We start from the raw sequence: 21,375 nt of genomic DNA, 5'->3' as shown, positions 1-21,375 counted from the left end.
TAATCTGGAGTTTGTTTATTCTGTAGCTTTTATGACTAAGCAAAGTTCAAATAATGAAATGTGCGTGTAGTTTCAAAAATAAGTTTTAAAAGGCAAACTACTCGCATATGCTGTGGTCCTTTTAGATGTTCAGTCTCTTTAGTTAAAGGTAACCTTGATGTACACAAATGTGTTCAGCCATTGTGTTATTTCGTGCTACCTCAAGCAAGTACAGTCTTCAGCTGTTTCTCTCAGTACACTAAGTACATTTGGTGTTTGAGGAAACATCTGATGTGTGCCACCTGAGGTTACAAAACAACTGTCCACAATTATCTCTCATCCTTTGCAAAAAAACAAAGTTTAATAATCTCTGATATATGTAATTTAAAATGCTCATCAGTGTGGTGTGCATCAATTCCCAGACAAATCACGTGATTTGCTTTCAGTACTTTCATGCGTGCTTGCGCTTCTGGCTATGCTTTTCTGTTGTGCTAAATGTGCACAGGTCCACATAAATCACTTGATACAGAACATCTAAAAATGGCAGCCCCATTGTATCACTGGGCACACTACATACCACACTGCCTAAGTACTGATTACACGCAATTATGTGCAAACAGAGACTGTTCACACAGTAGAATCCATTATAACCCGGCCACTTTAAAGACACTTACAGAGGTGTTCTACCCTCGCTGCCATTGGGTGACTGGACTTGGTTTCTATGGGAACCAAATTGCAACACAAGCCAGTAAAATGAGGATGCAGCTGCTGCTCACATGATAAGCAGTATGAAGCAAAATGAATGTAAATCTATTAAAACTAATAAAGGTGTACAGAGAGAGGAGCCGAACGATCAGTCATTGAAAGAGCCAGACACTGAAAGAAAGAACAACACGCTTTGTTTTAAAGAACAATAGTTGGGAAAATAGCAAGATATGGCACAGTGCACTCCAGGGGTGTTTGACTTTCCTACTTGAATTACTTTGACATCTGTAATCATGATGTTCAAGACAAGTAGAAGATAGCAGGTGGGAGCCATCATGTTTGAACTATTCTTAGTTGGGGACAGTATGAAGGTTCAGCTGCACTGTGGGTTTGGAATTGCTAAGATACAGTGCTTCTAAAAAGATTAAATTAATGACTTTTTCAGGTTGCCTCTTCTGCATTCAGACTAGGGCTGAACGATTAATCATTTTCAAATCGAAATTGCGATTTGAAAGAACGTGATTAGCTAATTGTGAAGATGGCGATTAAAATGTAGGTCAATGATACAGCACATCTGACCCGTTTTAAACGGTCATGCAGTTAAAGATTCATTCCCTTTGTTGTCCTTTTGTGACACACCCACTCGCCAATCACAAGTGCCATGAGCTCCTGTTACGGTCCTACTCACCATCCAGAGAGGGCACAGGACGTGTACATTTTACAACAACAAACAAAACTAGAGGATAATGTGGGACTCACACTGAAGCAGCGGAGCGTTTAGCTGCCCTACGTCCTTGAAATGTTGTTCTTTTCTTGTGCTTCAACTACGGATAGCGTTTCTCTGTGAGCCAGTTTTGTGCTGCTCTCTGCAGGTTACATTTTCAGAATAGGAGCATTTTTGTCTGACTGATTTTGTGACTTTTTGTGATGTTGTTGATTTGTTCGGTTGTTCTTGATTTTTTTACTATGGTTAAGTAGGCTACATAGTTAAATTGCTTATGTTTTTGTCTTTTGTCTTTTTTAACTATCTTTATTGTTGGCAACCGGGAGTCTCCACAGGGTGTTTTATTTTGAAAATTTACCAAATCTGTGCCGTGTGTCTGTGTCTGACTTCCTGCCCGGTTCATCTGCTCTGTGCTGCTTGACACGGCTTCCATCAAAAATAGATTGGCAGTGAATACTGAACTTTAGCTAAACTCTAAAAACAAACAAACAATTGATTCGTAATCGCAATATCTGGCAAAAAAATCACAATTAGATTTTTCCCTCAAATCGTTCAGCCCTAATTCAGACCTAACATTCATCGGAAATCAATATTTAAGCCAATCGCTGAAACATAAAGAGCAATTTCTTCTGCCTTTGGATTGGGGTGGTCATTTTGGATGACTGACATGATGTCAGCCTTTGAAAAGTGTAGCCTGCAAACATAGTGATGGACTAAGATTATGTGGATAGCACATGCATTTATTATTAAGCAGCATGTGGTGCATTGCGCACTGCATATAGTAAGTACGAAAGTGTAGAGAAACTTCACTTCTATTTCTTTACTAACAAAATGTTGTTTTTCATGGAACCTGTGAATGTCTGTGCCTTCATACTCGTCTATTTGTGCATGCGTGCACATGCATCAAGTTTGGGCAATTGTGTGTGTATATTCTGTAAAGTTGAAAGACGATAAAAGTTGAAGCACCAGTCAGATGCCTCCCTCGAAGGGCTGGCTGTTTTTGGCAAGCGCTCTCCTCACCCGCGTGCATGGAATGAATAGAATAGAAAGCAAATGTGTCCCTCCTTATGGTAGGTCAGACTACAAGGCAGTTCAGTCCACATCCAGGGAGTTTATTACAGGGCTGAATCAAAAACAGAATTTCAACACAGTGGCATATGAAGCTCTTGCCTCAGGGGCCTGATTTCCTCATTCTCTGGTGTTTTAACAATGAGTCTGCACTTGACAGTCCAACTGAGGCAGTCATGTTTAAATGGCCCTTGAGTTCAGCCTGTTTTGTGTAACAGCGTTAAAATCGCCACAAAGGATTTTTGTCAACTTTTGTCAGGATGGCTCACCCTGCATAGTATACATTATACATTAAAGTCATCCCAAGTTGTGCTTCTTGTATAGTTTTGAAGCTACTGCAGTGTAACTTGAGCACTGGATGGTCAACCTTTACTTGCTAAACCCCACTGTCATACAACTCCATTTACAGTGCCTTGCAAAAGTATTCGGCCCCCTTGAACTTTTCGACCTTTTGCCACATTTCAGGCTTCAAACATAAAGATATAAAACTGTAATTTTTTGTGAAGAATCAACAACAAGTGGGACACAATTATGAAGTGGAACGAAATTTATTGGATATTTCAAACCTTTTTAACAAATAAAAAACTGAAAAATTGGGCGTGCAAAATTATTCAGCCCCTTTACTTTCAGTGCAGCAAACTCTCTCCAGAAGTTCAGTGAGGATCTCTGAATGATCCAATGTTGACCTAAATGACTAATGATGATAAATAGAATCCACCTGTGTGAAATCAAGTCTCCGTATAAATGCACCTGCTCTGTGATAGTCTCAGAGGTCCGTTTAAAGTGCAGAGAGCATCATGAAGAACAAGGAACACACCAGGCAGGTCCGAGATACTGTTGTGGAGAAGTTTAAAGCCGGATTTGGATACAAAAAGATTTCCCAAGCTTTAAACATCCCAAGGAGCACTGTGCAAGCGATAATATTGAAATGGAAGGAGTATCAGACCACTGCAAATCTACAAAGACCCGGCCGTCCCTCTAAACTTTCAGCTCATACAAGGAGAAGACTGATCAGGGATGCAGCCAAGAGGCCCATGATCACTCTGGATGAACTGCAGAGATCTACAGCTGAGGTGGGAGACTCTGTCCATAGGACAACAATCAGTCGTATACTGCACAAATCTGGCCTTTATGGAAGAGTGGCAAGAAGAAAGCCATTTCTTAAAGATATCCATAAAAAGTCTCGTTTAAAGTTTGCCACAAGCCACCTGGGAGACACACCAAACATGTGGAAGAAGGTGCTCTGGTCAGATGAAACCAAAATCGAACTTTTTGGCAACAATGCAAAACGTTATGTTTGGCGTAAAGGCAACACAGCTCATCACCCTGAACACACCAGTGCAGCGGACCTTGACACAATCACCGCCCACTGCATCTCCTGATCACCTAGCCAGACCAAATACTACTGGAAGTGGTGGAACTGGCCTAGGAACACAACCGGGATAAGAGCTAAACTAACCCAGCTATATATCTAGGAGAGCGAGTGAGAGAGATGGGTCGTCTGCCCACATTGATTATGCACTCAGTTAGTATTTTGCTAGCGATAAAGTTAGCGGGCAAGCAAGCTAAGTTTAGCCAGCTAGCTACCTGCAAAAGGCAAGCCAGCCAATCTACCAGCCAGATGAGCCCTGGGAGTCTGGATGAAGTAGCTCATCCACTTATCCACTCAATACAGTATTTTGCTATGTTAACTAGTTAGCAATTCGTCCATGCTAGCAATCAAACTAACATTAGCTAACATAAGCCAGCTAGAACCACAATATATTTCTAATGCTTTGTGGTAATGTTAGCTTTTAAGTATGCTGGAATAGCATCAGGAAAATGTGGTAATGATGGAAAAAGTCATCTTCCAACTCTCTTACTTCAGTTTGGCTTTTGTTCCAACTGTATGAAATCAGGCATGCACCTGTATTTATGCCACTACCAAACTGCTGCCACAGACAGGATGATCCTCTTAGTGCCTTAGCAATCTGGGACACTATTCCCAATACTTACGTTTGCCAATTTGCTCCCGGGAGCCCATGAGTCCTTGCCTTCATTAAGGGAGTTCCTCATTGATCAATCACTGTCAGAGGAGTTGCTCTGTAATTGCACTGTGGTCTAATCATGACTGACGTCCCTCCTCCTGCTCTGTCACAGGTCTCAGGAGAGAGAATGTTCCATGAGTTTCACACCTTCGACCTCAAGGTAGGCTTCAAGGATTTTACTGTGTCTCTGTGGTTTATGTTTAGAGCTATATGGTTTTATAATGGATGTTATAACTCAAATTGGAACATTGGTTGAGGTGAAGAGGACAGGTAAGATATGACGGGTGATGTGAGATGGATATTTTGAATATAAAAAAAAAAAGCCCAGATGAAATCACTGCTCTGTCTTTTGTTAACTTTTTTGATAAATTGTAAAAATCTACTTTTTCACATGCAACCAAATATGCAGTTTTAGCAATGGTAGAACTATGAACAATACAAAAAGTTGCACAATACACTCAAACTGCAATACAGCACGGTTCCAGTTGCAGGGTTGCTGTTCCTGGCTTCCGTTCTAAATATTCATCAATCATGCCACATTTCATTGTGCACTGATTGATATTTGCTGTAGCACTTGCACTCTGTCACATTCAGTGAATAGGCCCTTACATCTGTCAAATGTATTGCAGTGAATGTAAGACAAAACACAAGTCATAACTGCAACAAATTAGCTGCCCGTGACGTCTTTACTGAGGTACAAACAGTATTCTACAAGCAAAACACTTGAATAAAATATGTACAGTTGCCTGTATAGCAAATTACATGTTTTGTTGTATTGCCATTTATGATCGACTTTCTCCTGGTGTTTTGTTGTACATGCAGACAGTATATACACTAAGTTTCCCATCTAATTCCCTAACATCACACACTATGGACAACTAATACATAGCACCAATATACTGTATGTATGAAAAAAACACATCTTTAGATGCAAACATGCAGACACACTATTGTGTCTAAATGTTAGGTTGCCTTGTTTAACACCATTGTTAGCTCTGACAGACAACCTCTGTAGCCCATCCAGTTCAGATGTCAAGCTGATTGTGTTTACTCATTGTTATTGAGACACTGTGGCATATTGGATCTTTTTTTTCGTAATAATTGAGCATTGTAAGCAAACAATCACAATTTCACCTTACAAAATCCTCTTCTCCATTGCCCTCACCTCAAAAGGTCATGTAGCCTACAAAAAACATCATCTCTTAGATTGTTGATTCATAGCTCTCCAAATTTGCAATGAGTCATCTTTGGACATCCACAACTAAACCTTACCGAAAGAGTCTTGGTAATTGTTCTTGTTTGGCTGCTTTTTCAAAACCAACAAACCTAATGACAGAGCAACTATTGAAGCCTAACATTGTGGGTGACAATTCAAAGTGAAAGAAACATTTTAAAATGTCTGTATATCCCCCTGTACACAAAGCCTTCAGTGTGGTGATATATGTCAGTTGTTTTTAGGCAGTTCAAAACAGTAAGTAGCAATTTTGCAATAAAGTGTCAAATATGAAACTAGAGTTACAACAACATTAATATAATATTATTTATCTAGCCCAATGTCACAAATTTGCTTTCATTATATATAATTTGCAATCTACAAAACAGTGTCTGGGTATGTTGCAGACCTGCTCAAGTAACATTCAGGGATGGGCAAGATATATCAAAATGTATTTTTAACATGAGATACCAAATACCCTAAATTAAAGTGTTTCAAAATAAACAACAAAATACAGCAGCCATGCCACGTATCAAAATAAACTACTGTATTTTTGTATTTCAAAAATACTAAAAATACTTTTCAAGCCATGAAATCACTTCGCAAAGCTTCTATCGGCCTATTTGATCTATCCCTTCACCCAAACACTGACTTAGCTGATTAAGTGGACCATGCTTGATAGCTTTTCTCTGCCTAATGAGTCATGCGATTAATCTGAAACAGATCAAAAATTCCCACATCCCTTTGATCACCCAGGTGAAGGTAACAAACAGTTTAATGTTTAACTAAGTTTGGAAATAGCTCATTATTGTATCCTAATTTAGATTAGCATAGTACCTTGCTTTGAGTAGCTTTTGAGGAAAGCCAGCTTACTTAGCTAGCTAGCTTTTAGCTTTCTAGCTTTTAGCTCCACAAGAAATGTATACTAAAAATCGATGAAAAGCTACACACCTACACATTTCTCACCTAAATCTTCTTCTTTCGGGTCTTGATCAATTTTCTGTTCTAATAAGTCTGGGCAAATTACTGAGTAGGCACCAGTCAGAGGCAGTGTTTTTTTATGTCATCATGCAGACCTCTCACAAAGTATTTAACAGTATTTTACAAAATACAAAACAGTATTTTGATACAAACTATGAAGCCACATCAACCCTATCAAATACAAATAACAAAATCCTATTTCTTATTTTAATACTCATTTTAAATACAATATGGAATTATAAATCCAGGTGTTGGAACACATTTGTCAGCTTTACCCATGAGATATTACATTTTACTGTCAAAATTTGCCAAACAAATAGTAGATATGTGACCTCTCTTGACTTGTGAAACACAGAGCCTGGTGATGATTCAGTGAAGTGTCTGTTCTGACTAGGGGTGTAAAAAATAATTGATTTCTAGATCTACTAAACTTTACACAGGATCAATAAAATCAATGCGCAACTAACGTTAAGGATTTTCACCCACACACTGTGCAGCGCGGTAGCTAGCGTCCTCTCCTCCTTCTTCAAAGGACAACTACGTGATTGGCAGCAGTAGGTGACGGTGAAAGCGAGGTTAGCAGAGGAAAACATGATCGCTAACAGTTACGTTTCAGTCTGGCAGTAAATGTAGAGTGGAGTGGTGTGGCTGGAGCATTGTAAAGTGCGTAGTTCAACCCCCATCTGACTGTATATTATTATAACAGCAGCCTCATAAATAAAAATAGCAGTAGCAGAGGTCAGTAATAATGCTGTAATAATGTAATAATGCTATGCAATGTTAGTTACATTTATATGAAGTAACATTAAATAGCTGCATTTCATTACTACCTACTTCTTTGGATTGTTGTTAAATACTTTGCTTTAAAAACACCAAGTAGTCACACAGTGAGAAAAATACATCTTTATCCTGTTTGTTTTACAGTCGCATCGTAGCCTCATAATTGTAATGAGGTGCCTTGAAATTCCCACCCTTGAGGTGATGCATCACCATGCATGGAGGAATAGAATCGAAGACCTGATAATCGTAATCGAATCGTGAGACCAGTGAAGATGCACACCCCTAGTTCTGACTCAAAATACTTCTCTCCCTCCTGTCTAGAGTTAAGCAGTTAGAGTTGGAGAATAACAGCTTTGAACAACACTAGCGGCAATACAGTACAAAGCCAGATAGCAAGAGTATGAAATCAAGCCAGTTCATACTTATAAGAAGACTTTATGAGCATTTACTTTGGATATCGTCCATGTGATACAGATAAGCTGCTGCAGTGCTGCACAAAGACAGCCTTTCATTAGCTATAAACTGCACAATGAGGGTGATTTTTTTTTTTCCTGAAACTGTACTTTTCTTTTCTAACAATATGACTAAAACGATGATGATCGGCCAGTCATGGGACATAAGCAAATACATCCAAGTGGTGTCTAGTGACACGTGCTTCAGCTGCAGACTGTAATGGAGAATGGCATTAAAATTTGCTGCTCACAGTTAAACAAAATGTGGCAAGTGAGTTTGCAATAAGCTCGTTAACACACAAATCTTTGAGAACGAGTTGGAAAAGATGCAAAATGATGTTTAAAAAGATAAGAGCAATTTTCCGGATTGGAATTGATATCTCTGCCATATTAAACTCACTGGGATGCCAAAGTTCCGAAAACTTAATGTGATTTTGTGAAACGATTTCCGATTCCCCTACTTTTGTCACTGGAAGAGGTTTCATGTTGGTTTTACAGCACAGATTAGTCGCAGTCCTCTTGTGATCTTGCACAAGATTATTCATGCTTACAAACAGTGATTGGACTTAATACATAGTAGAACACAGCTTGAAACACATTAATATTTCCTTATTTTTTAAATTGCATTTAGAAGGGTTGTGTATGTAGGGTTTTACGCATGTATGTACATGACACGACCTGCTATCTCCATGAGATGGCTTGGAAACAATTGCACCCCCCCCCCCCACCCCCCCACACACGCAAATGTTTTATCCTGTGCCGTATTTTATGGAAATGCCTTTCGTCGTATATTTTCAGATGTCATTTATATGACAGCTGTAGCACAAGCATCCATAATGTTTTGACTAGGGGGACAATTGTAACACGAATCTCACTCATTGTGAATTCTGCCCACAGAAAGAGAAAGAGAAGGTCAGGAATACTGAACTCTCCCTCCTACAGAACATGATTGTTTTATTAAACTTTGAAAATATGTTGATGATTAATGCCGTGTGGTGCTACATAAACAGGATATTATGAAAATTGCTTTTGCCTGACAAAATAATGCAGCATTTTCAGCTTTTTGGCTCTGGTAAGGGATAATTCTGTGTTATTTTATACATTTTACCAATGACAGGTATAAGGAGTCAAGTTGGAAAACAGCTGTAACTACACACAGTTGCATATTTTGTAGACTTACATAACATAGTAATATATATGGCACACAAAGAATTATGCTGAGGGGGGATTTGTATTCGTTTTCCATTTTTTAACATCCACACAGCCACAGTTCTGTAACTTCAATTCAACTAAACTAAAAAGTATGGTATTTCTCCACCAGGCTATTAGATTGTAGGCACCTTGGCATTTACTAAGCCTGGTATGTCATTGTCTGCAATACTGTTCAGGACCATGTACTAGGAGGAAAGTTTTAAATTTAAAATGTAATCAGCACAATCACCACAAGCAATCAGTTCCTCTTCATTTCACCTGATCGAGCCCCCCCGCTAAAACGAGTCTGTTAAATAGAGCATCTTATCAGGCCTGGATTAAGTTCTGACTTTGATTAACATCTGTTCTGAGTTTAGAATGTCAAAGTTCAAGTTTGGGGAAAACATAGTTTTTGAAAATGCAAAAGTACCAGGTGTCTTTATCAGGACTTCTGTTTGGAATAAAAAGATTTCACCAATAACTGACAGATCAGTATCAAATGTATTTGAGCCATAGAATAAGTTTAGTCATACTAAACAGCATAGCAGCATCTAAAGTTTTAAGGAATACATGTTCGACATTTTGTGAAATATACTTTTATTTACAGAGAAATAGATTAGAAGATACATACCACTCTCCTGACTGTACAGTAAATATAAAGCCAGAAGCCAACAGCCAGTTAAATTAGCTTAGCACAAAGATTAGAAACAGGGGCTACTGTTTTGTTACTTCTGTCTGGAAGTAACCAAACCTGCCTACAGGCACCTCTAAATGACAAATATAGACATCCTATCTCATATATCTGCACAAAAACTGAAATGTAACTTTTTATTCAATTAGAATGCAAAGTGAACTACATAAAAAGTCGATGTAAAGATGTTATTCAACTTGGGCAAAGAATTCCGACGTATGCCGAGGCTTTATGAATATATGTCATGAAAGTACAGAGATAATGATAATGGAGAAGGTGGCAGCTGGTCCTTTCCGGATACGAAGTGTGACTCGTAGAGGAACTAGTAGCCAGATTTTGTTACCTTTCGGACAAAGCCATGCTTGCTGTTTAACCCCTGTTTCTCTTTATGCTAAGCTAAGTGGCTACCAACTCCAACTACATATTTACTATAGAGATGTGAGGGAGGTATCACTCCTCTCTTCTAAAGAATGTTGAACTATTCCTTAAAAATACCCATATACACAAAGATTAAGTTCTTTTGTTGTCAGAAAACTGTAAAGGAAAAAAAGGAAAAACAATGTGCGTGTGTTGCAGTTGTAGAGAGCACACCAACATGACTGGGAACAAATGGCTTCAAGAGACCAACATACTGTGACACAAACTACACACAGGTGCAGTTACAGGTGCCGGTGCCACCTGCCCACTACAGAGACAAGAAGAAGAGTTATACAGAACAGTGGAGGCGGTGACAACCACCCACACCATTTGTTCTGAATAAGGTTTCTGCAGTGTCAGTAGCAAACCTACCATGAAATTAATTCTCGATTTACCAGAGACTTAAATTTGTAAGCAATTTGTAATTTGAGGCCATTAACTCATTCACATTGTTTGTCCACACTGCTTCAATAGGACATGGATTTAATTGTTTATTTTCTGTCCGCAGCAGGAGCTTTGCCATTTTTTCATAGCGTTGTTTGCGGAATGAGTCATAAAGTGCTAAATATTGTTTTTCTATTTTTCTGGGTAATTGTTTTCAGATATACAGTGCTGATACAGCGTGGCGAAGGCAATTAACTATAGGAAGATTCGATGATTTGAATCATTTGCGACAATTTAAAAATATCAAAGTACTGTATTTGCTGTTCCCCTTGTTGAAATCAGTGCTGACTGACCAACTATAAACGCTTTATGAATTTGAATGTCACTACAGCTGAGCTCATTTGGGGAAAGGCAAACCAAGCACATAGAGGCCACATCCAGACATAATAAACTGCTGCCCTGTTCACAGAGGCATGGAGAGGTGAGAACACCTCCCCGGTACATCCTCAGACACATCTGCGTCCATGTCCCTCAAATGATGCTTCTTTTGCGGAGGAAATAGGTCAACCGTGAATACCTGGCCCCTTCCATCTCAAAAAATCCTTTAACACACATAATTTAGAGTAGAACTCGGTGGATTTAAAGAGTGTGAATTCAAAAATTTTGCTTTTATTTGTTTTTCTAAGCAGCTGCTCAGGAGCTGTACATAAGGCATGAATGGGCATGTCATTCTCAGAAATGTAATATTTCCATAAATCTTCCCTTTTATAAGCAGCTTCTTAGGAACTGTAAAGGCGTAATAATGCCAACTTGGCCCACATTTAGACACTGCCAACCTGGCCCTCATTTAGACACTGAATCATTCAGATTGCACCACTGTGATTGCTTAATTAAATGCCCGGCTGTGTAATGACTTTGCTTAAAAGGGAATTAAATGTCTAAATGCTGCGGAATCTGTGTAGAGCTTAACAGAAATCAATGGCACATTGGTGCTGGAACCCAAGGTGTTTTCCGACTTGTTTAGGGTGAACGCTTTGTATTGATGCCGTCCCTCAGTCAGTGAGTGAAAAGCTCATTCCTCTTGGTCCAACGCATTGATTGGTGGCATGCAAACAATGTGCTTACTTTGTGCTTTCGGGAGCAGTCTAAGAAGGTAGTTTACAATGCCTTACAAGTCAGCAGTGTGTGTGTAAAGCTGCATTTGTATTTAAAGAGGTTAAACTGCTAATGACATCATCTATTCTAAGTGACTGCAAAAACAACGAGGACATGGTCAAAACAAATTCCCATCAAAAAGAAAGGAAAGTCTTCCTTGCCTCCAATTTGGAAAATTCTTTAGCTACACTGGCAGCGTGGCTCTGGCAATGTTTGTCTGCTGGTCCCACGCTTTGGTCTGGACTAAAATATATTTAGCATCCATCTACTGGATGGTTTTGTTACCTTTTTGAAATAAAGGAGCAATAAAAAGCATCCTGACTGGAAACATTGTAAACTGGCATGGGATGTGCATGGCCCAGGACAGGAGTCCTCTGCAGCGGGTGATTAATACCGCACAAAAGATCATTTGTACCCATCTACAAAGGATCTGCGATATCAGTGAGGTGAGGAGCCTGCGCAGAGCCCAAAGAATACTAAAATACCGTACCCACCCAGCCACAGCCTGTTCACCCTGCTGCCTTTTGGCAAGAGAAAAAGAAATATCCACTGACGTACCACCAGACTTCAGAGCCAATTATTTCCCCAGGCTGTGAGATTCCTCAATTCATCCTCAGGACCATGTAAAATAGTGTTTTTATGACTTGTTACTTACCCATCTATTATTATATATATTTATTTATTTATTTATTTATCTATCTTTTACCACCTGTGTTGTAAAATTAACTAAAAATATGAAAAAAATCTACCTTTTAACATTATACCTGCAAACATTAGCATGTTAGCATTGTCACTGTGACCATGTTAACATGTTGGTGTTAGCTCAACGCGCTGCTGTGCCTAAGTGAAGCCTTACAGAGCTGCTAGCATGGCTGTAAACTCTGGGTAATGTCTTGTTACCAATTTACTACACATTCTCATTATAGATCCAGCTCCAATTATCCTCTTTTATGTGTTTATGTTATTAAGTATTACATTTCGTAACTGGTTTGTGTTTAGAACGGGTATCACTCCTTGTTGGCCAAATAAATTTTCTCAAAATAACTTTCAGAATCCAAAATGATCAGTCTTCCAAATACTTTCAGTGTTTTACTATGAACGCCTAAAGGCAAACATTAAAACCAAACCCACATGGAAACAGTTCTTGAAAGGAGAGCAGCCAACTAATCTTACAAACATTTAATTGAACCAAAGACCTTTAGAAACCGCCAAAGCTGGGAAGGGCATACAACTCCTAAAATGACAACCGATTATCAAACTGCCTCTGGCTCGAGACACTGTAATCCCCCAGATGTTTGCAGTCTATGAGAGTCTGAATTAGGTCTCTCAAACAATGTCAGCTTGTCTGCATCCGTAAACCCTCAGCATTTAAGTCACAAAATTAAGTTGACCCCGTCAGAAAGCTTAAGGACGTGTAACAAAGCCTGCGGCAGTCTTATTACTTCATCTGCTTTCGTCTCATCTTCTCTGTGTAATAAGTTCCCACTCCAGCAAGACCACTGGGGCTAATAAGGGTTTTATCTGCTTTTGATATTAGATATTAACACCTCATCAAAGTTAAGCCAGCGGTAGGCTCTCGTCCTCCCTCCAAATTTACATTAGCCTAACAATGTCTCAGAAAGAAATCTTATCAAATTCAAATTAAGGGCGCGTTGAATAGCCAGAAGGACACTGCTACCCATCACTCAAGGAACATGTAATTTGGCTCTGCTGCAAAGAATACAAGCCTGCTTTATAAATCACTGAGATCATAGTTTTCATGCAATAACGTTAATACTTAAAATATGCTCCTCATAATCCTGAGTCAAAACAGAGCACATTTGTAGCATGTGAATGATGAATGTTTAGCTGCTGGGGATGAAAATAGGTCTGAGTGACACAATTTAGGATTTGCTATTTTGAAAACTCTATAAATAGCGACTCTGGTCTGCCTGTCTTTGTGATCTTTACCTGAGGGGAAACAGATTTAAGGCATGTGTTGTTTTCATCAATGCAGGTTGTAACCCTGTGCTTAGCTGCACATCAGTTCTCATATTAAACACTAATCCCGAATGTTTCAGAATTAACTATGAGAAGAAGACAATGTATAGCTTGCGTAGCTCAAAAAACAACACACCAATGTTGTTGTAAGTGTCTCGCTTAGTTAGGAAGTCTTATTTCTTCGAAAAATTCTCAAGGTAAATCCTGTATCTGGAGCGAGAGTGCAAAGGTTTCAGACTTCTTATCATCCCTTGTGGCATCCTTTGTCAGGCTGTATGAAAAAAATGAAATATTAACTGGAAAATATAGCTTGGAGAGATAGAAAATAAATTACTTCAGTGTGGCAGGGAAAAGAAGATTGTGAGATTTATCACGTCAAGATGGAAATGCCTGCTAAGTCTGTGTGCCCCTACCTTGAAAAATTAAAGAGAAATCAAATGCCTTGGAGTACACAGCGATTGTGATGTAAAGGTGCGTGTGTGTGTGTGTGTGTGTGTGTGTGCCTGCATACTTGTTTTCTCAGTAATTTATTGTTGAAATGTTATTGTCCAATATCAGCTATTTCATTTCTGGAGTGATATGTGCCAAAAGACAGAAGTATGACTGCAATGCTTACGTATAGACACAACATTATACCTTTGTGCAAACGGGGCTCTGATTGTATGCATTTTAATTCTTGTAGAGAATTTGACTTCAGCACACAGTCTACCATTAGCGAAGCCAAACTTTCTTTCAAAACTCAACAGATTTCCTGTGAAACAGCTTGACTGGCAAAATCTATAATAGTACAGATAAGTGAACATGTTAGCTAGATAAAGGTTAAACTATGGGGATATGTTCTCCATCCATCTAAAGCCAATTTTACTCATTCAGTTCAAGCAATAGCGGGTGGGGAAGAGAAAAAAACTGGCAAGTCAATATTGATTGATCTAGAGCCTTAGCAATTACCTCCATGTGCAGAAGACCATGTTAAGGTCAGTATTATCTTAGCTCATTTTATGGGTCAGCGCTCTGGCTTTAGCTGAAATAAATTAATGGGGTAAACACTTTAGCTCACCTTGATGAAATTTACAGCAAGTGTAAAAGCTTTGCATAGGTGGAGGGTACAGTGAGTTGAGTGACCCTTGATATTTTGCCGAACCTTTATGAACGTAGCTGGTAAAATGCTGTCTATATATGGCATTGAATCCCCTGCAAACAGAACAAGCATATTAAATCAATGCATTTTATAGACTTAGGCTTGTTTTGCTTTTACTGTTTGAACCATGACATTGTTTTTAAAAAAAGTCAAATAATAGCCACAGTGGATATTATTTACTGGTGAAACAATGGGGGAAAAAATGGTTTAAATGTTTTATTATTACTACTGTATATGTTTCTGCTTCTAGCACCTGTCAAATGCAATAATCCTTATATACACAAATGCTATTATTATTATGAAACTGTGCACTTCACATGTGCACAGTGTGCCCCCAAGGCTGCTATCATCATTTCAAACTAAGCTAACAGCATAAAGCAACCTACTGTAAAGAACAACTATAGCATACTCTATGCGATAATAATAGCAGAGTCCTCAACTTTTGCATGTTATTTCTTGACACCTGTATGTATTTCACTAGAGGGAACAGGGGGAGTGTTATTAGTCACCCAAAACATTTCATCAGTGCTCAGTGTATTGGCATTCTTCTGTGGCCTTCGGGCTGACTCACAAACAGCTGTGTTATGTCTTTAAGTCCACAATGAATTCAATTTCCAATGCAGTGATCTCCTTAATGAAAAGTCAATGTCCCTCACTCATTGGCCAGCTCCCACAGGGACAAGTCAGAAAGATGAATTTATCTGCAGGCCGGAGACTGCACCCTAGGGGACACCACCCTTTATGATCAAACAGAAAGCTACAGAGTGTGTCCAACCAGTCCTCCATTATTACCCAGCTTGTGCTCTTAATGTGAGCCGACGGAGGAGGGATGACAGTATTGATCTAATGAAAGTGCTATTTATATTCTCACAAATCCTCTCACCAGTGATTACAAAAGCACTCCACTACTGCGGCCAGCCCGTTCTCCCAATTTGTTAAGTGTACAGGGTGATTTTTATTTTTTTACCTCATACACACGCAGTGTTATATTACCATGCTTATTTCTGCAGAGGATTCAGCAATTCCTACCAGACTTTATGTAAACTGCGACAAAACATGCCCTCATCACAGCACAGTCATCACAGTGACAAATTAACAACTTGCTGGACTAATATCTAAACCCAATTTTACTCAATACCTAAAACATCACGTTTGGCATGTACCTCAGGTTTTTTTTTGTATAATTTCAGTGTAAGTTCTGCATTGCTGGGCTGCATCCATGTCAACAGTTCAGAGGTTTTTGATTATTAATAAACACCATGTCTTGTCAGCAGCTCACCCTGTGATAAGGGCGACGTGATGTTGTTGTCCCGGCATATGGTTAACAGTGCTATAGATAAGCTTTAATCCTCACCAGGCTCGATGTAATGCATAGCAAAAGTGATGGGAGCACAGAACATACACATGTGTAAATGCCAGCTCGGGGGACAAAATAGCACTGTGCTGAAATGGCACACAGCAGAGAGAAGAACATGCAGTAGGGTTGCTATCAAATGCAGATGCGATTTATGCTCATCACATTCATTATTCCATAGGTGCAGCTCTTGTGTAGCATTCACTCACATTATCCACAACAGGAAATCATCTGTAGTTTAACATGTGTGAACATTCATTTTACCCGTGGCTACGCACTCATGAATAAAACACTGAAATATGGATAATTATTGACCTCATCTTTTTAATCGTAGACGTCCAACCAGCAGAAAATGTGTCCATGTGAACACCGCAGATGACTCCATACTGTGCATTCTCATTAAAGGTTTGAGAATGATGGATGATTTTAAAAAAATAAATAAATATCTTAGAAAGGAGTTATAAATTCTGACAAGTTTGAGGCCAAAATGTACATGTTTATATCAATCTGATCTTTAAAAAGGGTAACATTACCCCAAGGCAGCAACTGCATATAGTTTTATTCTGTAAGCATTATTTTTGTACACTCTGAATTTCTGATTAACTCTGTTGTTAAATGTTATTTAGATCATCTAATTATAATCAGTGAGCATCAATTAAATCAGTTAATTTGTGTGGTAATATGTTATTGGTGTGTATTGAAAACATCAATATATCAAGCTTTACTTATGGACTATAATTTTTTTTAGAATAGTTGTAATATAAACTAAAAGCTGGCTATGCTTACATTTTTGGAAGCATGTGAGGCTCGCTGAAACATATGTGTAGCTTAGTTACAGGATTGGTTACTTGATATGGAAGGAAGCAGGTATACCTGAAATGTATTGATAGGGAATAAATAAATTACTAGACACAGTCATAAGGCGTGTTTAGATGGGGAGATAAACTTTAGGCTTTTTAGCATTTCTTGTCTTCTGCTATTCGGTCTGCAGTTGTTTTCACTTCCATTTTACATTTTTTTTTTAGATGTTTAATAGTTAAGGTGTTTTGTCATTCGATGTAGGTCGTGACACACATATCAAATCTAACTAGTAACTAACTAATTATTGTCAGTATATTTTGTTGTAAAGGGGCTAAAATCCGTTGCAATAATTTGTGCCAGAAGGTACATGTTGATCATGACATTTTTTGCAAAACATATAGGTGGTATAAGTCTGCTAACATCTGAAATCTTGAACTGTATGTAACTTACCATTAGATGTTCTTTATATTCCTTGAGATGGATTGCGTACTATCCATTGAGAAAGGTGTCTAATTTATTGGATCCTTCACAGATAGAGGATCTCTGTTCATCTTCACTGTGTGAGTCTCTCTCTCTAATGGGGCTGTACTGCCCATAAACAGACACTGAGTGATTAGCGCTGCTCTGCCATTGACATCATTTGCATTTTAATAGACCATAATTACAACTCGGGGAAAATAAATTGCAGTTTGAAGAATGTTTGAATTACTCCAACTCCCCGGCTCTCCTTGCGAGATAGCAGTGAGCATATGCAGGAGCTGCCTGGATGGTTAATATCAGCTTCAGAAATGTAAAAAGAAGCAGGATTGCAAACTGCAAAGAGCAGTAGACGACCATGTGGGCTGTGTTAATGTCGTCCGCATTTACCAAAGTTTTTGATACTGGAATTTTCTATCGTTTATGTTTGAAACCCACTGCAAGTGTGGTTACAGTATGTCTTACAAAGCCAAATAAAAACCTAACCGATACAGAAAAAGAACATGCAGGTAGTTGTTCACTGTCTTGCTTGAGGATACTTCACAGTACAAATAGCCGGACATAGACAGACACACATCGACTTTTTCTGGGAAAAAATCTATCACTTTTCAGCTATAGAACGCATCTCTAATCACGAGGCCTTCCTGCCGCCCTCCAGTAGATTTTTGATTTCTCATTAATGCCTATGATAATTGCAGTTTGTCCATTAAATACCCCCCATTCTGTCTTATCACCACACCTCACCTGCTGCGATGTGACACCTCCCTAGGATTTGCCGAGGGACGTCTAACCCTGGCAGCTAAAGCCCATCTGACCCTGTAAGCAAGAGTGACAACACAATAATACTCCCCGCGCCTAATCTTTCATTGGTGGATTATCAGATTAGAGGCCCCAGTTGTTTATGGGCTCGGTGACTATCGAAAAAGTTGATCTGTCAAGTTTATCTTACACTTGTCGTATCAAGGCAGTGTTGGACCATACAGTTGGCTGTGGATGGAAGATAAGGCCACACAGCTGAATGGAACCTTCGGAAAATGAGACACAAGGCTTTTCTTTTTACTCCGACGATGCACTTTATCTAATTTAAGAAATGGCCCCCACGGAAAGCATTACCAGTCTCGCGGATGCATTTGATTTCTTTGACCTCTTTGGTGTGACAGAGCTGCCCTTTTTTTTTATTTGAAAGGAGATACCAGAAATCATCCACCAGTGTAAGACTCAGGTTAGTGACGTAGAATCACAAGTTTCAAAGAACACATAATCCTTCCTCTTTCAAGCTGCCCCTTTTGTGGCATTTCAAAGACTTTAACCAATATAGGTCTCCTATCAATCTGTTGTTTTGACAAAGTAACAGGATAGAGGGAGTCCATTATTGAACCTTTGGATGTGGTTCACTAATTCAGGCTAACTGATTTCTTTCCATTACAAAGCAGTGACGCTGAAGGTCATGGCCTCTTCAAACATGACTGCCAGAAGATATCTGTGAATAACAGTCAAAGATGAGATCACTATCTTTATAAACCTGGTCTTATCGGATTTGCAAGCCAAGGTGTAAATGTTTTGACATCGCCCCTGGTAGGATGGGAAGTTGAATTTCCAATTACTGGAGAGACATCCTTTATGTGAGCAGAATGCTAAACAAGCATAAAAACCTTAATGACAGAATAGCATCCAGACTGTTCAGAGCAAACTTATGCCAAGCTCTTAGACTCCAGTTTATGTATGTATTTAAAAATAATTTTTGCATGATTACTGTTTTAAAAGATCTTAAAGGGTACAATGCTGCCAGTGAGATTTTAACCTTAAACTTTAAGCTTTGACATTCTGGATGAATTGTTATAACTTTGGTAATCGTTCAGGTTTTCCCTTTGACCATCATCAGGTCAAATGTAATAGCTGCAAAACTAATGACATCAGTCTCAGCCTTAGAAAATGTTAGCATGCTCAAACTAAAATAGTGACATATTAATGATATTAACATAAGAACATTTGCGTGTTAGCATCCCAACAACCTCACACTGCCGTTGGTATGGCTGTAGACTCTTAATCTTGTTATCAAGGGGCAGGAGCAGATGTAAACATTCAGAGCTTAGCCCAAACCTAGGGGGGACTGGGTGCATGCACCCCTGGGGAGATTTTTTCCCCTTTTACAGAAGCCATTTGATGTTTTTTTTCAAGCCGTTTGAGATAATAGAATTAAAATCTGTACATCATTTGGAAAACACACTATAGTTGCCCAGGGAAAAAAATATCAGCCTGCATCCCATTGTGTATCTAATTGTTTTCTAACTGTTTTGTGTCTTGTGAAACTGTAACACAACAAATGTCTGTTACTATTTCTAAGCTACATAACATCGGTAGGTCAGGCATGTGATTGGCAAAGGGCAAAAAAGCAGGTAAATATACTGAGACCACCCGACACCCTGATTAAACTGGCGGCGGCTCTAACATGGAAGGTAAAGCAGGACCCATGACAATAAGTTATTTAATGGATGTGTTGCAGTGGGAATCAAAGACAAGGGTCTAATCCACTGCGCCATCGAAACCTCTCTATAATAATTATTATTTTGTATTCATTTTTACCAAACTTCAACAGCTAAATGTGCAACATGAAACATGAAATAATTTAGTCTATAACTAAATAATGTAACTACTAACTTTCAAATTAGTTCAGTTTAAGTTAATAGATGATTTTTAATGAATAAGAGACAGCAGCAAAGGTTGTCGCCTGTTTAAGACCTGGTGGCCTGACTGTTAAAGAAATACTTATATTCTTCAGGAAACTCAAACAGCTGATCAGTCTATCTGTTGGAAAGTGTAGGAAAAAGTTTGACATTTCAACTCAGGCAGTGGGCGGGCGTGTGCGTGAGACGAGAACGACGCATCAGTTTAACGGGATCGCGCTAGTCACACATAAGTCGTTGCGCTTGTTTGCCTGTCTGTTGATGAGGAGCGCAGAGCGACCCGTGTGAAAAGGCCTTATATAGCCTAAACCTTGTCACAACCATTCACAAGAAATTAATTAATAACGTGCCAAAACCTTTAACATAAGGACGACTTAAAAAGCAACCATTCACACAGCAAAGTGTATAGGCTACATGAGTGATCAATAGACAAGAAAGTCAAAGTAAACATTAGACATAGCCTCTAACAAGCAATAATCAAAACATTCCCAATTAATCTGATCCAACTCAGTATTGGGCAAGTTACTCAGAAATAATATTACCTACTAGTTACTTAGCATTGGATAGACCTACTCCTTAAAAAAGTAATATTAGCTACTGTACTTAGGCCCACTGCTGGCTGATAGCCTATTATAACGCCACTCTCTCCCGATGAGTCCAAGCATCACTGGCAGCAGCAGCTGGAGTTTCTCTCTGAGTTTCACGTTGCTGTGTTGCTTTAACTGATGTTTCAATTAGCCTAAGTATAAATGTGGAACTGTTCGCGGTTGAAAACTTTTTGCTGGTCGCACAAAGTTTACAACGGACGACAATGTTCTTTGCATCTTAGACTGTGACACAGTAATGGCAATGACGTTACTTACAGCTGTCGAAAATACCTGTCTCTCCCTTTTCTCCAGTTGTCCTTTAGCTTCTTGGCTAACAGCTGACTTTAACAACATAAGGTCCGGTGCAGCTGAGCTGCAGCGCGGTCACGCATTCATGTCAGGGATGGTGCATACGGTAGCGCACCGTTACCTATTATACTGATTAGTAACTGTAATAATACAACTGTTTTGGAAATAGTAATCCGTCACATTACTCTTTACTGGGAAAAGTAATTTTGCAGTAGGCCTATTACTGCCCAACACGTTACGTACCACCGATGCGCGAGAGCGCCTGTGGTACACACTGT

The 21,375-nt window shown here is 39.0% G+C and overlaps 1 protein-coding gene across 29 annotated transcripts in view; it reads left to right on the top strand.

Annotated features, from left to right (window-relative positions):
- LOC119912904 (receptor-type tyrosine-protein phosphatase delta-like) overlaps nt 1-21,375 on the top strand; it is a 371,622-nt gene that overhangs the window by 169,764 nt on the left and 180,483 nt on the right. For all 29 annotated transcript variants that reach the window (XM_038732142.1, XM_038732135.1, XM_038732138.1 and 26 more), the window contains exon 8: nt 4,616-4,663. The gene's annotated coding sequence lies outside the window, so the exon portion shown is untranslated. The remainder of the gene's footprint in view (nt 1-4,615; nt 4,664-21,375) is intronic.

Source organism: Micropterus salmoides, unplaced genomic scaffold (assembly GCF_014851395.1).
Source record: "Micropterus salmoides isolate LMB-PRFRI ecotype aquatic unplaced genomic scaffold, ASM1485139v1 Ms_hic_scaffold_2, whole genome shotgun sequence".
Lineage (NCBI taxonomy): Eukaryota > Metazoa > Chordata > Actinopteri > Centrarchiformes > Centrarchidae > Micropterus > Micropterus salmoides.
Note: the sequence above shows the minus strand (reverse complement) of the source record. Positions and strands in the feature narration are given on the sequence as shown.